This window comes from Pteropus medius, unplaced genomic scaffold, assembly GCF_902729225.1.
Source record: "Pteropus medius unplaced genomic scaffold, Ma_sr-lr_union100, whole genome shotgun sequence".
Lineage (NCBI taxonomy): Eukaryota > Metazoa > Chordata > Mammalia > Chiroptera > Pteropodidae > Pteropus > Pteropus medius.
Window position 1 is genome coordinate 18230978 of NW_024340701.1, and position 19769 is coordinate 18250746.

Consider the following 19769-nt stretch of genomic DNA (forward strand, 5'->3'; position numbering starts at 1 on the left):
TGGAGGTAGGAGCAGGGTCGCTGACAGAATAACTTCACTTTAATGAAGTTGAATGGATGCTGATCTCATTACCGATCCCCAAATCCCGGCAGTTCTACCACAGAAACCGCCTTTAAATCCTCTCCCGCTCGGTCCTAGTCCCTGCTTTTGCAGTAGCCGCCCTGCCGTACAAGGACTTTCAGTGCATCTTCTATGCCCTACCGCCAATTTCCCCTGTCAAAATCCATGTTTAATATCTTGCTTCCTGCTTTAAAACGGTGATCTCGCCTTCATCTGCACATTGGAATCACGGAGTGGGGGCGGGGGTCTATAAAAAAATACTAGCCTGTGAATATTATGCCAGCCCTACAGATTCGACTTCAGTTGAACTAATGTGAGGTCTGGGCTTCGGGATTTTTAAAAGCTTCCTAGGTGATTCTAATGTGCAGCTAAGGTGGAAATGCACTGTTACGAAGCGTCCATTGATTGGTACGACCCTTTTCAAATATCTTTTTGCAGATTCCTATCTGTAACTCTTAGGTATAAGACGCTCTTGCTGTCCCCTAAGGTTAAAATACTCCTGTTCTTGTCCATTTGTGTAATTCTTAGTCATTCTTGAAGCCATTCACCTGTTTTCTGAAGGTGTAATTGCTGGAGTGAAATCGTTTGCTCTCTCCTTTGTGGTCCTAATGTACATTTACACATGATGTCACCATGGTACTTACCAAAAGGTATCAGGATTACTTATACCCTCTACAGATGCAGTTGCTGGAGGCCAGAGACTACCATTCATCCCTATGCAAGCTACCTCATGAAACATATTTTTTACAAATTAATTGTAATTACCATTTCTTTTGCAGTTTTTTTTATTTGTTTTATTGACGTTTTTTCCCCTCCTTTGAAAACTATTGGCTTCAGTTAAAAAAAAATTGGTGGTCACAAACACACAAAAGATAGGTGATCGATGGTCTTTAAGGCTTTTCTAACACTCAGATTCTGATTCTGTGTGATAATGAGAAGATTTTAACTCTGCCTTACTGAACGTATTAAACAGAGCTATACGCCAAGCCTTTGGATAGTCATTCTATTTGGCAGTAAGGTTCTACCTAAAGGGAGTACAGGCACTTGGCAAATAAAAGAAAAAAATTAACGAGTGAATGGGGATTGTTTTAGAAAAGAGAAAATGTCACCCACATCCATCAGATTAGATTTTATTGAAATTTCTGTGAATTTGAATTGATATCTTTAAAAATTGAAAACTACTAGTTATTAAAAAGGATATTCTAAAGGAAAATAGAGTGAAATACAGGAATAGATTTGATATGCTTGATTATTGGCGATCAGGCAGGTAACATAAATGAAAGCTCCTGAAAGAGATGATAGCCCACCTTCCAAGCTGATTGTATAGCCACTAGGCAAACATAGGAAGTGTTAGTAGAAGAAGTGGGTGGAGAAGGAGAGAAAATGTTAGCATGGGTAATTTATAATTTTAAAGCCTATAGTACAACGTTTGGCATTATAGTATAGGTACACAATTCTTGCATTCATATTTTTCAATTCATCTATTTAGTCATCATGAAACTGCATCACACCTCAGATAGTTTCAGAACTAGCACCATATTTCCTCAGTTCTTAAGTTGACCTAAACAATTTAGATCTTTCATGAAGTCGATCTGATTTTAATAAAAAGAACAAATTAATTGCAAAATTTGGAGGAAAAAGAGAAATTTTCCTTTTAAGTCCTTTTGATGGGAAAATGAAATTGTGATAGATTAGTTTCTTTTGGAACATACAGCTGCCCCTCAGATACAAAAGAGCAGGAAAGGGATTGGAAAGTAATATTTTCTTTCTTCTTAAAAGATTGCAATCATTTCCTTCAAAACAAAGAGAGCAAAAGCAGTAACTGCATTTATTCATTTATTCAACAGTGCTCCATTCACAGTGAAGTTGAGGGAAGGAACATACAATACTGTGAGTGTGGTCTGACCAACCTAGAAAAAAATGAGCACACTTTAATGGCTTTGCATATAAAAGACAACCCCAACTTCTTACTGTGGCCTCTAAAGCCATTAACAGAGTGGCCCTTGCCTGCTCCTCTACCTCAACCTCTTGCCACTCTTTCCGTCACTCACTACACTGTAACCTCACTGGGTCTAAAACATGCCATTACCTAAGGTATTAGGGCTTGTCCACTGCTCCAGATACCTGAAGCACTTGTTTTCTGGCTCTTCACATAGCTGGCTTTTCATTTTCTTAGTATCAGTTTGAGAAAACCCTCAGGCCTCCCTGGAATATATGATATTAGGCATGTGCAAGGAGATTCATTGCAGCATTGTTTGTGGAAGCAAAGAAAAAAAAAACAATCTTAACTGTCTCTTAGTAAGAGAATGGATAAATAAATTACTATATTTCTATGTAACTATTCAAATGAATGAATTAGACTTACATGTACCAACATGGGTACATATTGAATGAAAAAAGCAATTTTAGATACCATTTCTTTCCATTTTGAAAGCACACAAAATAACAGTCAGTGAAAAATGTAAATGAGGATGATAGACACCACCTTTAGGATAGTAGTTAATTCTAGGAAGGGATAAGGGATGAGGTGATGCTTTATTGGTTATTAGCTATGAGTTATATCTAATGGGTTTCTTGAAGAAAAACAAGAAAGAAAGGTGGCAATATTAATATCTGCTAAATCTGGGGATAGAGATTTGATTGTTAATATATTCTATACTTTTCAATATTTTTGAAATATTTCATAATTTTTAAAAGTTTAAATTAAAATGGTTCTCTGGTATGGTTTACACTAGCTACCGTAACAAATCCCAAAATCTCAGTGACTTAACACAGTAAGAGTTCATTTCTCGTGTTCACAAAGTTCAGTAAAGATGTTCCTAATGGAGAGGTTCCCCACTAAGTAGTAACCCAGAGATCCAGGATCCTCCCAAAGATCCAGGCTCCTTCCATTTTGCGAAGCCATCACTCTAACCAGGGAGTTTGTTTTTTATGCCCACCCACATACCATTAGCCGGGATTAGTCACATGGCCCATTTAAAGGCTAGGAAGCCAAGAAATACAGTCTTCCTGTGTGCCTAGGAAGACAATGAAATGGTTTGGTGAACAAATAACATTGTTTTTACCACGATATTAAAGTAATCTCTCTTTTTTTTTTTTCTTAAGAGCACAGCCTCTAAAATCAGACTACTTAGATTAAAATCCTAGCTCAACCACTTACAATCTGAATGCTCTCCAGCAAGTTACTTCACATCTCCGGAACTCAGCTTCTTCATCTGTAATAATAGTATTTACCTCGGAGGGTGATTGTGAAGAATAAATGAGTTAGTATTTACAAAGGGCTTAAAACAGTAAGTGATCTATAAATATTAACTGTCTTCATCATCACTTAAGAGCAATGATTCTTGTATTTGTTTTTCCACCCAAAAATTTATGAACTTACTGTCTTCTGCTGCCCTCATGTGGCTCTCTCTGATATCCCCAGCACCTAGTATAGTGCTTAGCTATCCGGCTTTAATGAATGAATGGAACAGGTACATTCCTCAATCTATGCACTGTAGTTCTTCTTAAATTGCATTAATTTGTTTTGGATTGAGATCGACTTACATATATTTACATGTGAAATGAGGTGTTTAGGATTTATTTTTAAATACTTCAGAAAAAAAGTTGTGGGAAGTAGATTAAATAAGATTGGCAGAATGTTGACAATTGTTAAAACATGATGGATACATGAAGTTCATTATACTGTTCTTTCTCTTCTGTGTGCGTGAGAATAAGCATAATAAAAAGTTTTAAGATTGAGAATGGGTAATCAACTAATGGCCCAGATATTTTTTCTTTCCTAATGAACAGCTTTTAATCTATATCTGCTCAATCTTTCAAATTTTTAAAACATTTTTATATTTTATTGAGTGTTTCATTAAAACTAGCATTAAAAAAAGAAAACTATAAGGAAACTTCAATTGTAACTACTCATAAAAGAGAAGTTATCGATTTTAGTTTCAGGCATATAAATAATATTTTTAAAAAATTTATAGAAATTTATAATCTTAAAACTTTCTAGCTATGCTAAAATTCAGTATCTTTTTTTTCATCTCACATAGTTACCTTTTTAAAAATTTTGTGGTGAGAACATTTAAAATCTACTCTCTCAGCAACTTCAAGTATATAGTACATGTTAGCTATTGTCACCATGTTGTATATTAGATCCCTAGAAACTTTTTCATCTTATAGGTGGAAGTTTGTACCATTTGACCAACATCTCTCCATTTCCCCCACCCGCGGCATCTGGCAACCACCAATCTACTTTTTGTTTCCATGAGTTTGGCTTTTTTAGATTCCACATATAAGTGAGATCATACACCATTTGTCTTTCTATGCCTTATTTTACTTAGCACATTGTCTTCAAAGTTTTATCCATGTTGTCTCAAATGGCAGGGTTTCTTTCTAGGAGAGAGAGCTACAATGACCCCTAAAGATGTGGCCAAAATCTCCTCATGCGAGGAGGACACACCTATGGAACTAGGCTAACTTCTCTCTTGAATTTACCATTTTCATTAAATAAGAAAAGACTGTTGTGTTTTTCCAACTCTCTTAGCATTGAGTATACGCAACCTAAAATGGACTAACTAGGTGCAGTGTTACCTGGAGGTACGGTGTACGATGTTCAGTCTCCCCTAGTGCCCAGTAGCAGACCAGTAGCTATTTCTCAAATGGAATGTAGTGGATAGGTATCGGGGACGCAGCAAGTCCAGAGCACTACAGGGAACTTCCAAGCAGAAGCAGCTTCTCTTTGCCAGAGGTGTGTGACAAGGATCTGAACAGCCTGACCCAGATGATTGCAGTTAATTCCCTTCCCCCTTTTATTCCATCTTCAAATCTGGCCAATTGCATGCATGGCTGTGAAGAACACTGGTATTTAAATGAGTCGTAAAAATTTGTATATACTTCTTCACCCCCCACCCCACCTCATTATACCCTCATTAGGGATTAAGGCCTCCAGTCTGCCCTGGGGTGGAGAAACCTCAAATACATCTGTAGCCCCCTTTCTCCTTAAAAGCAGTTAAATCAGAATACATAGTTCACAGTCAAGCAGGAAAGTGTTGAAGGAGAATTTGTTTTAAGGCAGCCTCTTGGTTTCTTCCAGTAGACAGAATGATTTCTGTGGATGGATTGGGTTTTATAGAGGCACTTTCAGTTCCAACTGGGTGGCCAACTAATTGTCGGCTTGAGCCCCACCCCACCCCCCAGCTCAATATCAGACCAAATTTTTTTGGTACTCACCATATCTGTCTCTTCTGTGGGAAACCCCTGCTTTAACAGCCATATCCACATTGCCTGTGGGTCCCTTTGGAGGGAGTTTGTTTGCTAATAAACTTATGCTACCTTCTGGCATAACTTCACTGAGGACAATTTGGAATTGTAGTGGCCACTTTGGGCAACTTCGACATGAATAAAATTGTTCATCAGAGAGGTGCTTTAGAACAAAAAAAAATCATGAGACTGACTTGTCTAAGCAGAGGAGATCCCATGATTTTTTTCCATACATCAAATATTAATAAGTACTGGCTTTTTAATGGTATGACTTGATAAAATTATCAAGGCCCTAAGTTATTGTTTAAACCACCTTTAATGACTCTGTTGTTGGTGTGCAGATAACTGTATATCAAATGAGCTTTTACAGTAATAATTTAATTCTAAAACTGGCTTCTTCATATAGAAAGACAGATACAGACTGAAAGTGAAAGTATGGAAATATATTTCATGCGAATTGAAACAAAAGAAAGCTAGGGTCGTAATACTCATATCAGACAAAATACATTTTAAAACAAAGACTGTAAAAAGAGACAAAGAAGGACATTACATAATGAAAAAGGGGTTAATCCAAGAAGAGGATAAAACATTTATAAATATTTGCATACCTGCCATAGGAGCACCTAAATATATAAAACAAATATTAACAGACCTAAAGAGAGAAATTGACAGTAATACAATAATAGTAGAGAAGTTTAATGCTCTACTTACATCAATAGATAGGTTATCTAAATGGAAAATCAATAAAGAAACATTGGCCTTAAACGACACATTAGAGCAGGTGAACTTAATAGATACACACAGGACATTTCATCCCAAAACTGCAGAATACATATTCTTTTCAAGTACTCATGGAACATTCTCCAGGATAGATCATATTTTAGGCCACAAGATAGCCTCAATAAATTCAAAAAGATTAAAATCATGTCAAGAATCTTTTCTGACTACAATGATATGAAACTAGAAATCAATTACAAGAAGAAAATTAGAAAAAAACACAAACGTGGAGACAAAACAACATGCTACTAAACAACCAATGGGCCAACGAAGAAATCAAACAGAAAATTAAAAATACCTTGAGACAAATGAAAATGGAAACTCAACTTTCCAAAAATCTATGGGATGCAGCAACAGCAATTCAAAGAGGGAAGTTTATAGCAATACAGGCCTACCTCAAGAAATAAGAAAAATCCCAAATAAACAATCTTTATACCTAAAAGAACTAGATAAAGAAGAACAAATAAAACCCAAAGTGAGTAGAAGGAAGGAAATGATATAAGATCAGAGTGGGAATAAACAAAATAGAGACCAAAAAAATAGAAAAGATCAATGAAACTAAGAACCAATTCCTTGAAAAGATAGATAAAAGTGATAAACCTTTGTCCAAACTCATCAAGAATAAAAAAAGAGAAAGCCAAATAAAATCAGAAATGAAAGAGGAGAAGTTACAACTGACACCACAGAAATACAAAGGATCATAAAAGATACTATCAAGAAAATGAAAATATAACCTACAAAATAGAAGAAAATATTTGTGAATCAAATCTTAAAAGAGTCTAGTATCCAGAATATTTATAGCTTAACAAAAGATAAGCAATACAATTAAAAATGTGCGAAGGACTTAAATAGACATCTAAAAAAGAGTACAGATGGCCAATAAACACATGAAAAGATGTTCAGTATCACTAATTAGGGAAATGCAAGTCAAAACTACAATGAGATACTACCTCACAGGTAGCAGGATAGCTGTTATTTAAAAAAATAATAATAGCAGGTGTTGGTGAGGATGTGGAGAATTGGAGCCCTCATGCATTAATGGTGGAAATGTAAAATGTCACAATAACCACCTTCTTTCGGTGGCTACTGCTGCTATACTCACTGAGAAACTTTGTCCTCTAAAGCCATGGACTATCAGAAATTTTACTCTTTGAAAATATATGTTTAAGAATAAGGATCTAAGTCCTTTTGTCCTAGAAAAACAGATGCAATTTCCACCCAGACTGCAGAGATTGAGATAAGGGTTCTGGATTCAGTATTCTACATATATACTAACTTTACATTGCAGCTTAGAGCTGATGTTGATCCCTTTACACACAGCCTTGCTTTGTACCTACAAAAACATGGCTTCATTTAAATTTCACCTAAACTCCACCCATGTCCCAAATTCTATGATGACTCTATCTTTACTTTCATTTGATGAGATGCCCCATGGTTCCTCTGGTGTGATCTTCCTCATCTCAATGGGTCAGTGAACCTGATTTTGTTATACTACAGATTTGCCCTTGGTAGTGTGATTGGGCTAACACAGTATAAAACTCCTATTTCCACAGATGCCAAAGAAGTAGAAAATGACATTCAATGAATCAGAATAAAAAATTTTATTACAGCGTACAAACCAGTAGGAGCTTCAGCATGGTGGTGCTAGTTCCTGTGCCTCCAAGTCTCATCTTGTGAGGTGATGTGATAGGCTGCACACAGTGGATTGAGCCACAGCTGAGGATCCTAGAGCCAGGAGCTCAGCATATTGTATAACAAGCAGTCCCCCCACCCCAGGGAGCAAACAGTGACATTGTAGTCATCTTTTGGTCACCTTGACCAACTAATTTATGTACTATAAAAACTACTTAGTATCAAGGGATGGTTAGGCCCTAAAGTGGTACACTTAACAAAGCCATGCCAGGATGCTTGAGACTGTGGTGGACTACCTCTCCCATAAACCAGTAGAAAGATTTGTATCTAATTCATTTTTACTTCAAAAAATTTAGCCCATTATTTCTAGAGATTTTTGAATGAGATACAATGAGCCAAAAGGGAACAAAACTCTCAGTTCTAAGTTAAAAGCAAAGTTTAGAGGAAAAACAGTGCTCTTCAAGAATATGTGAATTATAACTTTGGTTTTTATTTGATATTTATGAAGGATGCCAAAATTTCTTTCTTTGAATGTTATCAAAAGATTCTTGAATTAGGTACTATTGAGAGATAGGTAGTGGTATACAATATATGCACTAAACCAAGGGTCCAAATTAAGACTGCCAAAAATTATGAGGTTGTTAATTCTTCAGTGATTTCATTTATATATGTTTTCTTAATTTTTCAGTTTTATCTTTTTGCCAGTCCAAACAACTGGAAAAAATCTAAAACTCTCCCAGAAGTCTTTTGTTCTACTGGAACATAGCCTATGTTGAATCCAAACTATTTGACTTTGAGGGCCCCCAAGATATAAAAATACATGTGGATGAATTTATACCTTCAAGTCCAATATTAGGGTAAGCATTTATCATTTCCTAGAATCATTGTATAACCATTTTTTCACAGCAGAAAATTTAAACTATATTGCCTTATATTTGGCAGGAAAGTAGCAGTTCTGTCATGCTGAATTTCCATATCTTCTTTATTGATGTCACATTCAATTATTCTGATATTATAGGTCATTATTTACTGTCAAATCTTTTTTTCTTTGACAACAAAACACTTTTCAAGATAGAATAAATAATAGATTTGAGACCATACAGCAATGTGTATTGATGCATAGTGGCAATGAATACTAAACTCATCTGTCTTTGGTATGTAGTTGTCACAGCCCATTTACAGACTTCCCCAGCTCTGGACTGACCTCAGCCAAATACTAGATTAGGTTTCAAATTCATTAGGATTGTGGGCACTGACTCGAGAACAATAAAACCAATGAAACTCTACCTGAGTAAAAGCTAGTTCTACTTTATTTGTAAATAAAATTTAAAATTTATTTTTAAATAAAACTTGGAAAGCCAGAATATCAGCTAGGAATGACTTTGGCTTCAAGAACAGACAGTGTGGCTAACAGTGGATAGGACTTCATTTTTCCCACATTATAAGGTGTCTGTAGTTTAAGATCCTCTGCTCCATAACTTCATGGTCACGAGATGGCTGCCACAACTCCAGACATGGCATGAAACAGAAAAAGAAATGCTCCCAGGATACTTGTCCTTTTCATTTAAAGCAAAACTCTCCCAGGAGCCCTTCAACAGATTTCTGCTTATAGTTCATGAGAAGCATGGCCAGCAAAGGCTGTGAAGGAGACTGGGAAACCAATGCTTTTTGTAGAGTCTAGAATGGAAACAAGGCAAGGGTAAAAACAAATAGGTACATTGGGTTAGCCTACCAACACATGTGAAACATGTGTAACTTCTGTGTTATTCAGTTCTATTCAATGGGACACAGGATAGCAAAATTAAGGAGAAAATCAAAGAAGTTCTTTCTGCCAGGAGTTCATAATCTTGTTTCATTTATTTTGCCAAAATACAAATCAAAATCACTGTTCAAGCTTTATTTACTAATATTTCCTTTAATGTACTGTATGATCTGACCCAATTTAATTTCCTGCCTCCATGCATTTGCTCACACTGTTAGCTCAGCCTGAATAGACCTTTCCCCATTTCTACATATTAAACATTTTTATTTGTTCTTTACAATCTAGTGTGAATATTATCTCTGTCGTGTTGTGTTCCCTAATCTCCCTAACTGGAAATGATCTGTGAGCTCCTAAGACAAATTATTATTGTCTAAAATAACAATAACTTGAGTGCTTTACATATAGGATATTTCAATCTTCACAACTACTCAAATAGGTAGGTACTATTGTTATTCCCATTCTATGGTTGTTGAAACCGAAGCTTAGAAAAATTAATTGGTTGAGAGCACACAGCTTGTAAGTGCTAGAGTGAAGTCAACCCCAGCTCTATTTGATGCCAAAATCTATTCTCATTACACTATATCATATTGCTTTCTCTATATACCCACTGGCTGCAAGAGGGTAAATTGAGGTAGTAACAGTGTCTTATTCACCTCTAACTAGCCTCCCCTCCTTTACTCACCCACTGCCTTGGAATTCAGAGGTGCTCAAAAGTTATTCAATAAATCAGTAACGCTGAAGGCTTGGTCAATATGGCTGCAAAATCGTACTTTAAAGAGATTAGAGATCAGATTGGGTTCAAACACTGACTTATTTGAACAAGTTATTTACTTATCCTATACCACAATTTTCTCACCAGTAAAAGAATAATGACTCTTTCTCTGTCCTATAGAGTTATTAGGTTTAAATAAAATAATATAAAATACAAACTGTCCCCAACTTATGATGGTTCCACTTAAGATATTTCAACTTTACAGTGGTGCAAAAGTGATACACATTCAGTAGGAACTGTGCTTCAAATTGTGAATTTTGATCTTTTCCCAAGTGATATGGGATAGGATACTCTCTAGTGACACTGGGCAAAGAGCTACAGCTCCCAGTCAGGTACATAAACATGAGGGCAGACAACCAACACCTTAAGCAGCAGTCCCCAACCTTTTTGGTACCAGGGACCGGTACTCCTGTGAGAATCTAATGCCCGATGATCTGAGGTGGAGCTGAGGTGGCGATACTAGTGCTGGGGAGTGGCTGCAAATACAGATGAAGCGTCACTCACTTGCCCGCTGTTCACTGCCTGCTATGCGGGCCAGTTCCTAATAGGCCATGGACTGGTACCGGTCCACAGCCCTGGGGTTAGGGACCCCTGCTCTACAGTGTCCTATGTTGCCAGCATTTTTTGGATATTCTGTTTTGTGTTTTCACATCCCATCATGTCTACAAAAGACACATGCCTGTGTCTCCTGCTTCTGATGAGATGAAGAGGAAGGCAAATATACCTAAAACAGAACTTGGCACAAAATAACTATTCAATAAATGTTACTATTTGCTTTTCCAATAGCCCTTCTTTCAAATCGAAATGAAAGATCCTAAGAATAGAGGGACCATTTTCAGATGGGCCTACTTAACAGGACATAATGTAAATGTGCTACAAATAATTTACTTAGTAATTCTGTTTCATACAGTCGTTCCTATTACATTATTTAAATTTATTTTTCATAAACATGTAACATTAATAAATACCTATATCTTTTTCTCTAACTCCACACCCTACCCCCCAAAAATAAGAACCTTAATGCATTCAGTTTTCTCTTCTAGCTGTGTCCCTCACATGTTGAGATCACCTGGGAATTGAGTTAGACTGTTTTTGGTTTTCTTTGCAGTAGTGTTTACTTAGATTTTTTTCTTTTTTCTTCTGTCTTGACTAATTTTTATTTTGCCATAGTATATCTTAATTCTTTCAAAAATAGTTTACATATCTAGACTGAGAAATCTTGCAGTTGTCAGTATCTGGGAAAAATAGTTTAGAGGTGTTAAACAAAGGTATTTCATTTAACCCTCAAGATTGAATGCTAATGAGTCTTGGCCGAAATTCTAGGATCAAAACAATTTTCCCTCAGAACTTTCAAGATATTGTCTTATAACATTCATTATTGCCAATTTTATTCTCATTTCTTTATAGGTAACCAGTTGATTTTTCCCTCTGAATGCTTTAAGGATTTTCTTTAAATTACAAGATCAAACTTTCACCATAATGTATATAGGTAATAGACTTTGTAAAAAAAAAAATCCATCTGTGCACTTGGTGGGACCTAGTGGCCTGAAGACTGGTGTCTTTTTTAAGATCTGATAATATTTCATTTATTATTTTTTTTATTCTTTCTCTTTCGCTATCTTGTTTTATCCATGAAGAATCACTATCATGTGGATATTTGAACTTCAGGATCCATCTTCCATGTTTCTTGATATGTGTCATACTTTTCACTTCTTTGCTCCTATGCACTGTATTCTAGAAAAATCTCCTGGCTCAGTCTTCATCTGTGTTTAAAGCTGAAGTTAAGCCAACATACAGTGTTAGCGCATACTGTTCCAAGTCTTACTGGTTAGATATATGGTCTGATTCTTTGATACTTGTGCCATACTAGTCAGGAAATATCTTTAATATCATTCCTAGATGTGTTTGTTATTCTTTTTAGCACATCTCTTGAATTTTTTATCACCACAATCATATATTTCATTTCTAAAATCTCTAGTTATATCTTTTCCCTCATGCTCTGTCCTCTAGAATAGCTCTGGGAATATTATACTTAATTTTAGAGTCTTCTCTGGCTTGCTATGTTAACTGTTTCTTCCATTTGAGGAGTTTGCTAACTTTCTTTCCTGGGTGTTCTTGGTTTTGTGCTTATATTTCTTTGAGGTACTTTATTATTCTGTTTATGGATTTGTGCTCCATATAATGAATTTGGCATTGTGAACAATGAGAAGTTTTAGACAGGTTTCAGTTATCCAAATTAATCTGCAACATAATTCTTTCAGTACTAAAATATATAACTATTTTTGCAAGGACGTTGTTATGGCTGTATAATTACTTGCCACATAGGAGTGGTGCCACCTTTACGAGCAGACAGTGCTGTACGGGAGACTTTGAGGGGAGAGAGCCTCCCTGAAAAATCAAAATCCAACGGATATGCCTCTTCTGGGTTTGAAGTCCAATTTTATACTACACACATGGTTCGGTAAGTCCTGAACTATGAAACCAATGTAAAACGTTGGTCCTGGTTCCGTGATTCCTCCTCAAGAGTTATCAGAGAGATGGAAAGGGGACCTGGAGGGCCAAAGGAAGGATATCTAGCACAAGGGTATATCTGCTCCCTTTGGATCAAAACATGCCTAGTTAGAGTGCACGCCATAGATTGGACAGTTTAAAAGAATCATTGGATTTTAAGACTAGAGGGGGCTTTAGGCTCACTCAGACCAGAAATCACAAACTTGTCTATTTCTAGCCTTCAGATCAGCTTTGCATGATCGATACAACTTCAAAGCTAGAAACCCAAAACAAGCAAATAGGCAAAACCCCTCAAATCTTAACATGAACATTCTTAAGGATGCACTTTCCAGTTCCTGATGTGCCAGTGATCAGTTTGCTGCCTCTCAGCTCTAAATCTACCTTTCTCTGCCCTGCTTTGTGACACCAGAACTTGCAAACATTTCTCCTCTGCGGGATGATGTAATGTCAGGCTTTGTCAAGTGAGGGTGCTGAAGGAACAGTGCAAAGCATAGCAGAGGCAGGAGCTCCTCTTTCTGGTCAGGTGGGGTTTTTGTTTTTCCTGAATATGGTGCAGCTGTCAGTGGTATGCAGTAGACCAAGTGGTGCCCACCATTCAGCAGTTTTCACCAGATTCCCAGCAGGCGGCATCCTTGCCAGCAGTCCATGGGAGACTCAGTGGCAATGACCCCTCCCCCCAACACACACACAGCGAGCTTCCCTAGCAATTAAACAGGCAGTTCCCTGTTCTCCAACCCCGCTTGCTAGCCCCAACTCACCAGCACCCTGGCAAATACCACTCTCTCTGATCGCTAGCCTTGGCCTGCGAGTTGTGGACCAGTTCTGACCTGTTGCACCTCAGAGGACTTTTCCACCATCCAGTGGCCTGCAACACACCCTCTCTGACGGGCTAAGTCTCAGCCTGGGAGTGGTGGAAGGTGCAATGCTCTTTCAAGTTTTTTTCCATCCTTGGATCTTCTCCCTCAACTCAAGAGGTAGTAGCTGTTCCCTGTAATGCTATTCCTATGTTTTTCAGAGTTCTCTTTTATCCTTTTAGTAATCACTTTTAACTCATTAATACTGTGTATTCATTATGATCAAATTACTGATGTGGTTTCCATCTCCTGACTGGACCCTAATAAATACACCTTGCAAAAATAAATGCAAAGAGCCCAGGTTGCATTGGATACACATAGAAAAATAAATGTCCCACCACTGTTGAACTTATAACAAAAAATTATAAGATCTCACAAGGAAACAACCCATCACCAGCAGAAATCCAGACGTAGTAAGCGGAAAGATTAGAGCCCCACCAAACCAGAGATAATGGAATAAAATTGGAAAGAGGATAGAAAATCAGTATATTTTTGATAATTAGAAACCTAGAAGAAGGATCAAAACACTAAGAACAAGACATTATGAAAAAAGAATAGATAATTACCATAGAAATATAAAGATTAAAAAATGCAATGAAAAGCAATTTAATGGATGAGTTAAAAAGCAATTTGGACACAAATAAAAGAGTAAATTAACTATAGGATAGATTTAAAGAAATGCTCCAGAATTCTGTAACAGTGATCAAAGATTGAAATTATTGAAAGAAGTTTAAGAGATCTAGAAGATAAAATGTAGAAGACCCAGAGCAATGTTTATAGAATACTACCTATTGTGTAAAAAAAAGGAAAATAAGACTGTATTCATATTTTATTATATTTCCATAAAAAAAATCAAGGGATACATGCTTCATGAAAAAAATTTTAAAAAGTAGTACATCTATGTGAATGTAGTTATGAGGGAAACGGTAGATGTGGGCAAAGGTGGGACTTGGAGATTTTATTACTGTATATATTTTATATTGGTTTAATTTAAAAACCATGCATGTTAGTCTAGGTCCTCTGAGAAGCAGAAGCCAAGATAGGACTAGGTATGCAGGAGACTGATTAAGGGAAATGCCTAGGAGTGTAAAAGAGAGAAAACCCCAGAAGGTAGGAACTGACTGTTCAAACCACAGATCTGACCTGCAGCAAAGGTGGGGAGGGGTTACATGGGCAGATTTAAAGTTTGCAGTGCAGTACTAAGAAGGGTTCAGCCAGGCTGACAAGTCCTCTAACTAAAGCAGCCATTCAAAAGAGTCATGTATCTTGCAGGAACAGGTCTGTCTGAGTGTTCTTGCCATGCTTAGTCACTGACTGAAAGCAGCTTGTGTGAAATGTGACCTCGGTGGTCTCCATGATAATGTGGTGGTAGATTCAGAGTGCAGCAGCTGAGGCCATCTGTCAGTTATACTGCCATAGCAAGAGATCTGAATGGCATATTGTCATAGCCACCATACCATATGATTAAATTTTGAATTCAAAGAAAGATAAAATAAAGACATTTTAGACAAAGACAAAAGGAGCTTATCATTCACAAACTGTCACCCTAAGAACCTCTGAAGGATTCACTTTGGGAAGAAATATTTTTAATCCTGAAGGACAGTATACAATGCAGGAAGTGATGGTGAACAAATAAATTTGTAAATATGTGGGAAATTGGTAAATATGCAGATGAATCTAAATAGGCATTGACTATTAAAAGATAACAAAGATACAATAATGATTAATTTGAGTATTAAAAACAAGGTGGAATTAAAATATTGGCAATGACACATAAGATTGGAAGGGGAAATTGGAGGTAGAGTATTTTAAGGTCCATGCATTAGTCAGGATGTAATCAAGTTAAGATGAGATCATACTGGATTAGAGTGGGCCCTAAATCCAATGACTGAATTTGATGAACAAAAGAAGGGAGGGGGAGATTTAAATAGATACACAGAGAGAAAAGGCCATGTGATGATGGAGGAAGAGATTGGAGTGATGCAGCTATAAGCCAAGAAACATCAAGAATTGCCAGCAGCCTCCATAAGCTAGGAAGAGGCAAGGAAGGATTCTTTTCTACAGTCTTCAGAGAGAGCATGGCCCTGCTGATACCTTGATTTTGGAGTTCTAGCCTTCGAAACCGTGAGAGAATAAATTTATGTTGTTTAAGCTAACAAGTGTGTGGTAATTTGCTCTGGCAGCAGTAGGAAACTAACACATTGCCAAACGATTTTCCAGAGTGGCTGTACCAGTTTACATTCTCACCACCAGTGTATGAGAGATCCGATTTCTCTGCATCCTCTCCAGCATTTGGTATCATCATATTTTATTTTAGCTATTCTGATGAGTTTGTAGTGATAGCTCATTGTGGTTTAAATGTGCATTTCCCTAATGACTAACGTTGTCGAACATCTTTTCATGTACTTATTTGCCGTCCATATCTCTTCCTTAGTGAAATGTCTGTTCATGTCTTTAGCCCACTGTATAATTGTATTTTTTTCTGAGTTTCGTACTTATTTCTAAGATCTGTACTTATTCTACAAAGAAAGCTTTTGACAGATATGTGTTTTTCAAATATTTTCAACTATATTTTAGCTTGTCTTTTCATCCTCTTAATAATTTCACAGCACAAAAGTTTTAAATTCTGATGAAGTCCAAATTATTAATTTTTTTCTTTCATGAATCATACTAAAAGTGTCATTTCTGAGAACTTTTTACCTGGTCCTGGGTCCTGAAGTTCTCCTATGTTTTCTTCTAAAAGTTTCATAGTTTTGCATTTTACATTTAAATCCATGGTCCATTTAGAATTAATTTTTGTACATGATGTGATGTTTAGGTCAAGGCTCACATTTTTCTTTTCTTTCTCTATGGATGTCCAGTTGTTCCAGCATAGTTTGTTGAAAGGCTGTCTTTCTTTCACTGAATTACTTTTTCACCTTTGTCCAAAATCAATTGGCCATTTCAACAAATGATGCTAGGAAAGTTGGATATCCACATGCAGAAAATGAATTTGGACCAATACTTCACACCACATACAAAAATTAACTCAAAATGTATCAAAGACCTAAATGCAAGAGCTCTCTGCTGTTCAGATTGTGTAATTTCCATTGATTTGTCTTTGAGTTCACTGATTATTTCCTCTATCCTCTCCAATCTACTATTGAACCCATCCAGTGAATTTTTTATTACAGTAATTGTATTTTCCAGTTCTGTAATTTTTTTGGTTATTTTTAAATATCTTCTGTGGTTTTTTGCTAAGAACTTTTTTTCATTTGTTTCAGGAGTGTTTGTAATTGCTCATTGAAGCATTTTTATGACTGATGCTTTAAAATTCTTGTCAGGTAATTCCAACATCTGAGTCATTTTAGTGTTAACATCTGTTGCAGTTGTCCCCATTTTTGGTTTGATGAGTCATCTTCGATTGTATCCTGGATATTTTAGGTATTATGTTGTGAGATCCTGGATCCTACTTAATCATTCTTAGCAGGCAATCCTGTTCAGGTATAGGGAACAACTCCAGTGTTTTATCCACTTATAAAATTGATTTGGTTGTTTTCTTATTGAATTATAAAAGTTCTTTGTATATTCTGAATATACAAGTCCTTTATATGGACATGTGACTCACAAATATTTTCTCTTAGTCTATAGCTTTTCATTTTCTTAGTGATTTTTTTTGAAATGCAAAAGTTTTGAATATTAATGATGTTGGATTTATTAATTTATTATGAATCATGCTTTTGGGGTCATATCTAAGAAATCTTTCCCTAATCAAGGTTCTTAAGATTTCCTCCTGTTTTTTTTTTTATTACAGATTTTATAGTGTTAGCTTTTACATTTAGGTCTCTGATTCATTTTGAGCCAATTTTTGAATACAGTGTGCATGTGGATATCCAATTTCCACAGCACCATTTGTTGAAAAAAACTATCGTTTCCCCTTTTGAAATGCCTTGGCACCTTTGTCGAAAATCATTTGACCATAAAAATGAAGTCTACTTCTAGGTTCTCAATTCTTTTCCATTCATCTATGTCTCTCTTTATGCCAACACCATACTGTATTAAAAGCTACAGTTTATAATAAGTTTTGAAATTGAGAAGTAGAATTCTTCCAATTTTGTTTTTTATTTTCAGAATCACTTTGGGTATTCTAGGTCTATTCCATTTAACTTTAGGATCAATATTAAGTCAGAAACTGTGAAGGGTCTGAGATTTTACCTTACTTTCAAACTAAGCTAGTTTGTCACAATTTCACAATCATATACTTACAGAGGACACAAGTGTTCACAGTAAAAGCAACATCCAGAATAGCATCTTGTATCATATCAGTTCCTTAGATGCAGCAGTTCTCTACAGGGCAACACAAGTGAGGGTCAGATGTTTACCTGCACATGCAGTGGGTTTCACTGCAGGAAACGACCTCCAAAATTATGAGACTCAAAGCCTAGGTTTTTCTGGCACATCTGACCATTCCTTGTTTTAGGGAAAGAGAGAATGACTTTATTTTGGAATATAAACAAATTTTCTCTGGGGAAAAGAGGAAAGGTCTCTACATTTATTACCTTGGGATGTAAGCAAATATCTCTAAGGGAGACACATCTCTAAATCTCTAACTTCCAAGGTCTTTGCTGTTCAAACATGTTCTTTGCTCAGAAGACTTAGATTGTGCAAAACTGTGAAATATCCATGGATAATTGTTTCCTAAGTTCCAGCTTATCAATTCCTGCACTAACAAAAAAAAATCTGTTGGAATTTTGGTGGGGATTGTGTTAACCTATAGATCAATTTGGGGAGAATATCCATATTAATAATATTGAATCTTCTAATTCATGGACATGGGATGTCTCTCCATTTATTTAGCACTTCTTTACTTCCCCTCATCAGTGGTTTTACATTTTCAGTGTACTTGTACTTATCTTGTTAAATTTATTATTCCTAAGTATTTTTATTCTTTTTAATGCTTTTGTGAAAAGAATTGTCTCCTTAATTTCATTTTTTGATTGTTCATTGCTTGTAAATAGTAATACAATCGGTTTTTGTATACTGATTTTGTATCCTGTGATTTTGCTGATTGTATTTATTAGTTAATTTTTGTGCATGAATTTCTTAGGGTTTTCTACATATGGATCATGTTATCTGCAAATAATTATAGCTTTACTTCTTCCTTTAAAGTCTGAATGCCTTTTATTTTTCTTGCCTGACTGCACTGGCCAGAACCTCCAGTACAATGTCAAAGTGGCAACAGCGAAGTGGCAAGAGTGGGTATCCTTGCTTTGTTCCCAAACTTAAGAGGAAACATCCAATCTTTTATCATTAAGTATACTGTTAACTACAGGGTTTTTCCAATTGAGAAATTTCCCTTCTATACTAGGTTTGTTGAGAGTTTGTACTATGAATGTCAAAGGCTTTTTTTCTTTATTTATGGAGATGATCAGGTGGTATCTGTCCTTTATTTTATTATATAGTTCATTTTCAAGTGAATTTAATTTCCCCAAACTTTTAGAAGGGAGATATGGATTTTATAACTTTATGTTCTCACCTGTTGTTTTTTGAAGTGTCCAAAACTATGGTGGCTTAATTTCTAAGATCTCCAGCCTCTATTCCCCTCCCCTACTTTTTCTGGACCTGTCTTTCCTTTGTGTCAGTTGTTACTATTCTGTTCAATTTATATTCATCAGTAGATCTCCTCAGTGTGGATATTTATCCTGAAAGGGTACTTTGGTGGGTTATTTCCAAGAGCTGGTATGTTTTAGCCAGACTGTTTTAGCCCTCTTAGACCTTATTGTAGATCCATGATACTCGCTTGCCATTGAAATGTTAAAACCCTTACGGTTTTAGCTGTGTGAGCTTTCAGTGAGTAGCTGTTGGTTATTTTGTTTTCAAATCAGTGAGAGACCCTATTACTTCCCTTTGTTCCTCTGCATACAAGGTAATACTGCAGTTATTGTAGCTGTCACTAGTTTAGTTCCCACTTGCTCATATTTTGTGGGTTTTTTGGGGGGAGGGATAATTTATCATCTAGTTTTATTGCACAAATTATATATCTAGTTTTAATGCACAAATGACTCCTAGTTAAAAAGAAAGCTAGCAGCTGAACAACTTAAACAGGAACATGGGAAACCAAATAACAGAAGTGGAATATGTCAACTCCTGCAACTAAGACTGTGACAGA

The 19769-nt window shown here is 36.1% G+C and overlaps 1 long non-coding RNA gene across 8 annotated transcripts in view; it reads left to right on the top strand.

The window, feature by feature from the left end:
- Positions 1 to 19769, top strand: part of LOC120622838 (uncharacterized) — a 74684-nt gene that overhangs the window by 316 nt on the left and 54599 nt on the right. For 2 of the 8 annotated variants that reach the window (XR_005658576.1, XR_005658573.1), the window contains exon 1: positions 15447 to 15745. The exons of 1 other annotated variant lie outside the window; for it this stretch is intronic. This is a non-coding gene — a long non-coding RNA (uncharacterized LOC120622838). Of the gene's footprint in view, positions 1 to 15444; positions 15746 to 19769 lie in introns of those variants that run through there. 5 more of the 8 variants (XR_005658574.1, XR_005658570.1, XR_005658567.1 and 2 more) reach the window with 5 other exon arrangements.